Raw genomic sequence first — 8,559 nt, 5'->3', positions numbered from 1 at the left:
GAGCTGTGCACAGAGGGTCGAGACACTGTTTCCTGTGTGTATTTCCTGTGTGTTTAATGTTGAGCTCAGGGCCAGGGCCTGTTTCCTGTGTGTGATGGGTGCCAGGCCCAGGACCCCAACACAGAGACTACACGCAACAAGGGCCCACCAATGTTAGTAGCAGGCCCGGCAGACGGTACACACATCAGGACAGTTTCACAGCTTCTATATACAGACTGAGAGCTGCAGAGTTTACATAATGCTCCCTCTCTGAGTCTGTCTCTCTGTCTTTCTGATAACATCTGGTGGGCCAAGATCCCAAGACTACCTGCCTGGAACACTTGATAGGTGTACTACAGTTATAAAAAGTCACATAGAGTTTAAGAAGAATGGGGGTATCTGTCTGTTTGTTAACAAAAAAAGCATTCTCTTAAAAGGCTTTATTAGCATGAAGGTTTAAAGGAAAAACCATTGCAAAACATTAAAGTACAAAAAGATAGAACATTTGGGTAGTGTAACCTCCCCAGTAGGCAGGCCAGTTCTGCACCTGGACTCTTCTGACATGCATGCAATGTTTTTCCCTGAAGAAGACAGTCTGGGTAGCAGCACAGGCTGCTTCAAAACCTGAATATATATTGTTCAGCATTATTGGTGCTCTTCCAGACGTGTAACTATCCATGCCATGGGTACTTATGCGTTCCCATACCATCAGGGATGCTGGCTTCTGAACTGTGCTCTGATAACAAGCTGGGTGGTCCCTCTCTTCTTCAGGGCGGAGGGGGAAGCATCCATGAGTTCCAAAAAGAATGTCAAATTTAGATTTGGCAGACTGCAAGACAATTTTCCACTTCACTTCACTCCATATTAAATGGGCTCAGGCCCAGTGTTGCTGACTTCCTGGATCATGTTTATTTATGATTTGCATGGTTCATGCATGGTCCAGTTTTAACCATAGACTGTATAAAATATGGACGTAGGATCCGTGATGTCACCCATCTGTTTCTGAAGAGCTGTTTTGAGGCCAATCATCGGCAGCAGCCATATTGCTGCTGTCGAGCCAGTGTGACGTAAAGAGGCGGAGTTTGAGCCTCCTAGCCAACAGCTAGTGTTCCCGCAGGCCGCTGTGCCTCTCATTGGAAGACTCGTAATCTCAATGTCTTCGAAATTGCTGCTTTGGAAAAAAATTCACCCCCCTCACAGTGAGAGCACATCAAGAAATGAGCTATCCAGACTACACTTGTCTTTTGTACCAGGCTGTAAACATGTTTATTTCTGCTGTAAAGATCAGATTTTTCCCATTCATGTGTATGTGGTTTCCAGTACTTCCGGAGCCAGCCTCAAGCAGATCCCCGATGAACTGCAGCTTTTAATACTTCCGCATAGGACTCATATTTTTAGACTGGAGGTTGCCACCTGGTTTTAACCTGCATTGGTGGATGCAGCTCTAATTTATGTTCAAATATAGGGATTTTTGGAAGTGATACTTAAACCATACCTTTGCCTTGGACCAAGTTCTTATACTCAGTTATGCTTACTTTTTTTCCAGCAGTACACAACTTTTTCAGTATTTTGTTGACCCTTTCCCAACTTTTCTTAACCGTCTTGCTGGCATTACATTGAAAATGAGCACATATTTTCTGTAAAATGATACAATTCCTTTTTTGTGTGTGCATTGATTGGGATGTTACACAGCATCCTCACTTTTTTGGATTTTTCTGTTGGTTCACCTCTAAAAGTCAATTATTTTATATACAAGTTGCAATTTAATTCATTATTATAGAAATATTAGTTGTAGGCACTTTAAAGATGCCCCAGACAAACATTGTGTTTGACGTTGTTTATAATTTATGTGTTTGAATATGTGCTACATTGTGTGTGTGTGTGTGTTTATGAGAGGTCATGCTGAGAGCTGTGACAAGGTGACCAAACCTCACTCAGGAAAATGGAGCATGTTTGTCTAGTAAGAGAAGCCTTAAACACACAAGTAACACAAAGACGGTGAGCATATGGGAGGACGAGTAGGAGGAAAAGAGAGAATAGAGAAACCAGAAAGAGGGAGAGGAAGGTGGAGATAAAGTGACTGAAGCTCTAATTTACCTCAGACAAGCACAGACACACACACTGAAACTGTGACGCACTAAATGACTCTTCCTGGAATTCTCTACTGGGAGCATGTAAGTGTGGTGAAGATAATCTGCGCATGCACATCCATGGCCCTGACGTATTACTGTTGTGACTGTCTTATTACTGGTCTGCTGACTGATCTGTTGATTTCTGCACAAAGCCTGAGGACAAATTCAAACAGCTAAACACAAATAAACGTAACACACACACTAAAATGCACAGCTAGCCTGTTACACAAAGAGGCTCCTATCGCTCCTTAATCATGCCAGTGCAGTGAGGAATAAACACTAAGAGGCAGTATGAGACTTAATCTTTACTGTAAGATATTAGAACCAAGGTAAGATACAGTAGTTTATATTTGAAGTGAATGAGGTTGATTGGATAAAGGCCAGCTGTACCTGCACAGCCAAACACCACCAAGAGCACCATTATTTCATTTTCTGTCAAACACCCTCAAACTCCAGTTGAATTCAAGTTAAAATATTACATTTTCCTCTTGAATCCCACAGCATAGCTTCAACTTCAATGCTATTATATTGCAACTTGTAACATGAAATAAAAATCAAAACCAGTCAACAAGCATGAGAGCTTTTCCTGTATGCAGGAGGAACAAATGTGTTGCATTTGTGAAATAATACCAAACAAAGTGGCTTTCTGATAGCAAAAGAAAGCACTGAGAATTTTCTCCATAGAATACACTTACACCTACATTGTTTTTAGGTTCAAGCGTACGTTAAATTAGCTTAAAATGTGGTATAAATGGCCCAGCCTGTGGGCTAGCACTCCGGCTGCTTTCTCAATAGTGGGCAGTTGACCAGTTACTTCTATAAGCAGCTGGGAGACCCACATTGATTACCTGTGTTCCCGCATACAGCAAAGATTGTATTTTTTAGGTCGGCTCAGGGTGTTTGGTGTGTGAATCAGCAGGCTATGTTTTTGTTTAATCAGGCTGTACTGGAGAGCATTATTAGGTATGGGATGACAGCATGGTACGGTAACCTCTCTGTTCAGCTCAAAACCAAACTCTCTCACCTGGTGCAGATTGCCATGAAGGTCATTGGGAAGACTGGCTACCCTTCCCTACAGGCCATTTATGAGCAGTGTGTTCTTGGGCAGACTCAGAGAATACTTGTAGATCCATCACACATCCTTTACTCTGAGTATGAACTTTTACCGTCTGGAAGAAGGTGCAGAGTCCCCAAGTGTAAATTGAATCGTTTTAAAAACTCCTTTGTGCCGATCTCTATTAGAATTTTAAATAGTAAAAAGCCTGTTACGGTTGGGACAGTGTTATGGTGCTCTCTCTTTAAGAGTATGCTGTGTGGTATGAATGTGTATTAGTTATTGTATTTTTTCTTGTTTATTTGTGTGTTCTTGTGTCATTGTGGTAATTTTTGAAGGAGCAGGTAACATGTGCAGAACTGATGTCAAAGACAAATTTCCCTACGGGGACAATAAAGGACATCATATCGTATCGTAAATCACATGATATCGAAAAGACACCCTTCTTCTTCTTCCAAAATATATAAATAAAAAGAAAGAAGGAAAGAAAAATCCTTCATTTAAAATAGTGATAGCCCAAAGGGGGGACTGGAAAACTAGTAGTAAGGACATAGTGGGGGACAACAACCTACCATGACAAAAAGGGATTACAAGTTTGTGTGAGGCTTGCCTGAATATTTTCACAATCACAATATCCAGTAACTGGCTAATTGCAAGGGACACACCTCAGACAAATGTTGTGAGTCAGTTGTAACACCTGTGCTGTGGCTAAACGTGCAAGAGAACCAGACAGCAACTGAGCAGCGTAGTTTAAGTGTTTGCAAAAAGGCAACAAGAGCTTTCAACCTTACAGAAGCCATACCAGAATTGTCTTGTTAAATATTAAAAAAATAGGAATATCCATTTGTCAATAGGCCCAGAAAATTCATCAAATGCTCCTCCTGTTTATTGAAATTAACATATTTAGCATGAAACAAGGATTGCACATGTTCACCCAGTAATTTGTACCTCATACAATAATGGGTAGACGTCACTGTTTAAACTGACATAAAAATGCAAAGTTAAATGTAAGGTTAAATCACAAATACCTGCTACCCTCACACTCAATATTTGAAAAACTGGACCTCAGAGTTCATCAGTGGTAAAAGGATACTACACTAACCCTTAAAACTACCCATCAACTCCATAAATCCTGAACCTGAGCAGGTATGAGGGCCTTAGATTTAAATCTCATCAGGGACATTTTCCCAAAGCAGTAAGTCCCCCATCACTCTGCTCCCAACTCTTTTATGTACATTCATCCACCCTGCAGCTCACTGGGGGGAGAAAAGCTGCTATTCACTCTCTATTGCACCAGTATGTGTATGTGTGTGTGCATGTGTGCGCCCCACAGGGCTGAAAGGACTGTAGTGGAAAGTCTATGTGAGACGAGGCTGGGGTCTATTCAAAAGGCTCTTGAGGAGAGAAAGGACCTTTCACCCATTACGAGGAATCCCCAAAGCCTTTTTTATTTTCTCCTCATGCATGGTTGTATGCTGTTTACTGCAGAGCTCATTTATCAGAGGGCTGAAAGGAGTACAACTCAATGGGTGTGTGTATTATCAGTCTGTATAAGAAAAATGGATATCTATTCATCTTCTCTCACATCATGTATGAGTGATAAAAGCACAGCAGTGGTTTAGTGACCAGCTGAGTGCCTGAGTACTGTCAACACGCAGCATAATAATAATGCATCAATAACTCATTAGGGCCCAGACTGAATTTCACAAGCACATTAGAATGGGCGGGAACAGGGACTTCTTAATCCATGTCATGCCCATTATTGCTCCACGTTTTTGCAGTGTCACGAACTGACAGGTCTGAACATGAAGGTGGCAACTCTGGGCTATTGCCAGACAACTGGAAAACAAACAACAAGGAAAACTATCAGTGTACTAGTATGAAGTATGTCAACAGTAACAAAAACAAACAACCCCATGTAAATGCCTGTTATAGAGTTATACTAAGTTATTAGCTTTGATGATCCAGTTGACCAGTAGAAAAGTGTTGTTGGCCAAAAGAGCTCTTCCTCAGCTGATAGGGCGGATTACTTTTTCTGTTGGCTTTAAACAAAAGGTCAAAGAGACTCTGCTTTTATTGTACCTTGCTGTAGAACAAAAGCTTCTACTTAGCATGCCTACATGCTAAGTGCCTTAACTGAACTTTGACATTTACAGCATGACTCATCTGGATACTCGGCTTTGCTCTCATTGTTATTCTTCTTATGTGATAAATGGGATCATTTTGCAAACTGCAAACTGTTTGGTATTCAATCAACACAAGGCCAAATGTGGATCTCTGTAATTATCTTTGTACATTGTAGTTAAATTAGTTGTCTCATAACAATGAGCATGCAACATTGTCAGCTTCTCATTTTCAAGTATGTTCATCAAAGCAGTTTTCTCAATTTGATGTAAAGCCTTCAGATTAATTAGACTCTGGCATCTGCAGCCACATTGATTGACTGTTAAGACAAACAGGAAGGGCACAGTAAAAGTAAGGATGATGACGGATGAAATAAATGCATAAACATTTGAAATAAATGTATGTTACTGAAGTAGTGGATACTAGGCCCAATGTGATATTTTTTGTGTCCCAGTTGAAATGTTGGCATATTCTATTCCACAGTTTTATTTTCATGACTCCCAATTCACAGGAAAAAGGTCAGTATTATATTTTTCTCTCTTGCACAGTTTATACTTTAGACTTTAGACTTGGTTGTCCCCTTGGGGAAATTCTTTTCCACAGCACCTTTCTGCATTTCCACAGACATAGACAAACACAAGAACATAAACTGTAGGCTCAACAAACTGTCCACAAAGACATCAACACTCAGCCAGAGTTTTTGCTCATATTGCATGGCTACAAATGAAGCAGACTCTTGTTATCCTGTGTCTCCCTCTAATGGTGATTTACCATATTGCACAACAGGATACACACCTTAAAATTTTTACATTAGGAGCTTTTTAAAACCACTGACCCCAACAACTTCAGCAGTCCATCATGTGATATGTACTACCACCAACACAAAAATATCCATGCATACACCATTTAACAAGTATATTGGACAGCTCTATAATAGTATCTAGACTTAACCAGCAAATGTTTTCCTGCTTTTCTTACTCAAACTCACTGCTTCATTATTTTACTATACAGTATTTGTCTATGAATCAGTAGTTTCATCATCAGTAAAATAACAGCTAATCACACACCAGATTCAACGACTCATTTGAAGTAACAGGGAAGATGTAGGTCTTGACTAAATTTCTTACTATCTCTGCAGGAAATTTCTGTATCTTTTAAATTGCTTTGTATAGTTATACTCACTTTGTCGTTTTATCAAGAAACACCAGAGGGCCTCAGAGAGTTTATGTCGTTTTTTCATTTTCTCCAAACAATATACATCAATTTGTACTTCCATCATGAAACACCAGAGGGCCCTAGAGAGTTGATTCCCCCCCCCCCATATTTCAAATCATAGAACTCATTGGTGCTTCTTTCATGAAACACTAGAGGGCCTCATAGAGTTGTTTTGTTTATCCACTGGCTCTAACCCAGAAGTTTTCAGCTAAATTGAGACAGATGGGTTTGTTAGAAACCACCGAAAAGCCAGTTTGAGACAATGCGGAGTGGATTTTGTTAGTCATCTGTCTGAAAATGAGAAAAGGGATTAAACAGTCACCAAACACACCCCTTGAACTAAACCACAACACTTCCTGCCTGTAAATATCAACATTGATTTCCTTTTGATGTTCCCAGATGAAAAGCTTTTTAAGCTTCTATGTGTACTCTGTATCAAATGCTGATTTCTTAAATGTTTGCCTGTTAAACAAAATTAGCCAAAAATATAAGGAAAATAAATTTTATTTTATTTTGGAGTGATTTGCACAGCTGGAAAATGTATCCAGATTCATATAATTACAGCAATTCAATTTGTGCTTCATTTAGATCAACACTCTTTAAGAAACAGGCTTTAGCTCTCAAGGACTCTTAATGACATAACAAATGTTTCTTAACTTTAAAGTTGTTGTACATTTTTTTATTGCTCAGTGCAACAGTAAATCATAAATAAATACAAGAACCTTATGACTGCTTTCAGACAAGTAATAGTCTTGTTGTTTTCTCACTCAGGGATTAGGCTAGATTGGACACATGTGTTGCGGTATGAAGGATAATATTCCATCACAACATCATATTGAACATCCCAACAGGGGAGCAACAGCTATGCTGGCTGGTGGATTTAGTTACCTTTCTAGAGATTGATCTTTCCAGTGTTAATGCTAAACTTGGCTGCTAACAATAGATTTATATTTAGGATACAGACGTAGAGAGCGGTATCAGTCTTTTTTACCTCTCAACAAGAAAGGGTGTACAAATATTCATATGATGCAATGAAATAAGACTGGGCTTATGAGGAGTGGCCCACTTTTATATAACGTATAGTACTGAAATGTAACTATTGATGTTTGTAAACATCACTCTAATGCTGAAGGCAGTAAAAGTCAAGAGAATTTTATTTGCATCATATCCTTTTTTTTTTTTTTTAAGTTGTATTTTTGGGGCATTTTTGCCTTTGATAGGACAGCTGAAGAGAGATAGGAAATGCGGATGCCAAGAGCAGGGAAGATGCAGCAAATGATCAGGACTGGGAGTTGCACCAGCAACCGCGGCAACAAGGAATATAGCTTCTATACATGGGCCACGCACTTAAACCGCTAGGCCAATGGCGCCCCATTTACATTATATTCTAATCAACTTGTATTTTGTTTTTCTAGTGGAATAAATTAAATTATATTTGTATCTCAACCTGAAATCATATTAAATTATTTTCATGTAAATTTAATATTGTATTGAATGTTACTGAAGTGATGAACGATAAACAAGTGCAGTAAAACAGTAATATATTTCCAGTACAATTGTGGATGTACAGAGTAATGTGGCATAAAATGGAAATACTGAATGACCCTGACATTTTAGGCCTCATGAAGTCTGACACTTAAGTAAACAGGCTAATTTCATAAGCTAAAGATAAGAGAAGATGTATAGTATCTCACAAAAGTGAGTACACCCCTCGCATTTCTGCAAATATGTAATTATATATTTTCATGGGATAACACTGAAGAAATGACACTTTGATATAATGTAAAGTAGTCAGTGTACAGCTTGTATAACAGTGTAAATTTGCTGTCCCCTCAAAATAACTCAACACACAGCCATTAATGTCTAAACCACCAGCAACACGAGTGAGTACACCCCTAAGTGAAAATTGGGCCCAACATGCTTGACCACTCCATCACCTTTACCCTCAGCTTCTTTAGCAAGGCAGTGGCCATCTTGGAGGTGTGTTTGGGGTCATTATCATGTTGGAATACTGCCCTGCAGCCCAGTTTTTGAAGGGAGGGGATCATGCTCTGT

The sequence above is a fragment of the Notolabrus celidotus genome, chromosome 1, assembly GCF_009762535.1.
Source record: "Notolabrus celidotus isolate fNotCel1 chromosome 1, fNotCel1.pri, whole genome shotgun sequence".
Lineage (NCBI taxonomy): Eukaryota > Metazoa > Chordata > Actinopteri > Labriformes > Labridae > Notolabrus > Notolabrus celidotus.
This window is presented reverse-complemented; position numbering follows the sequence as displayed.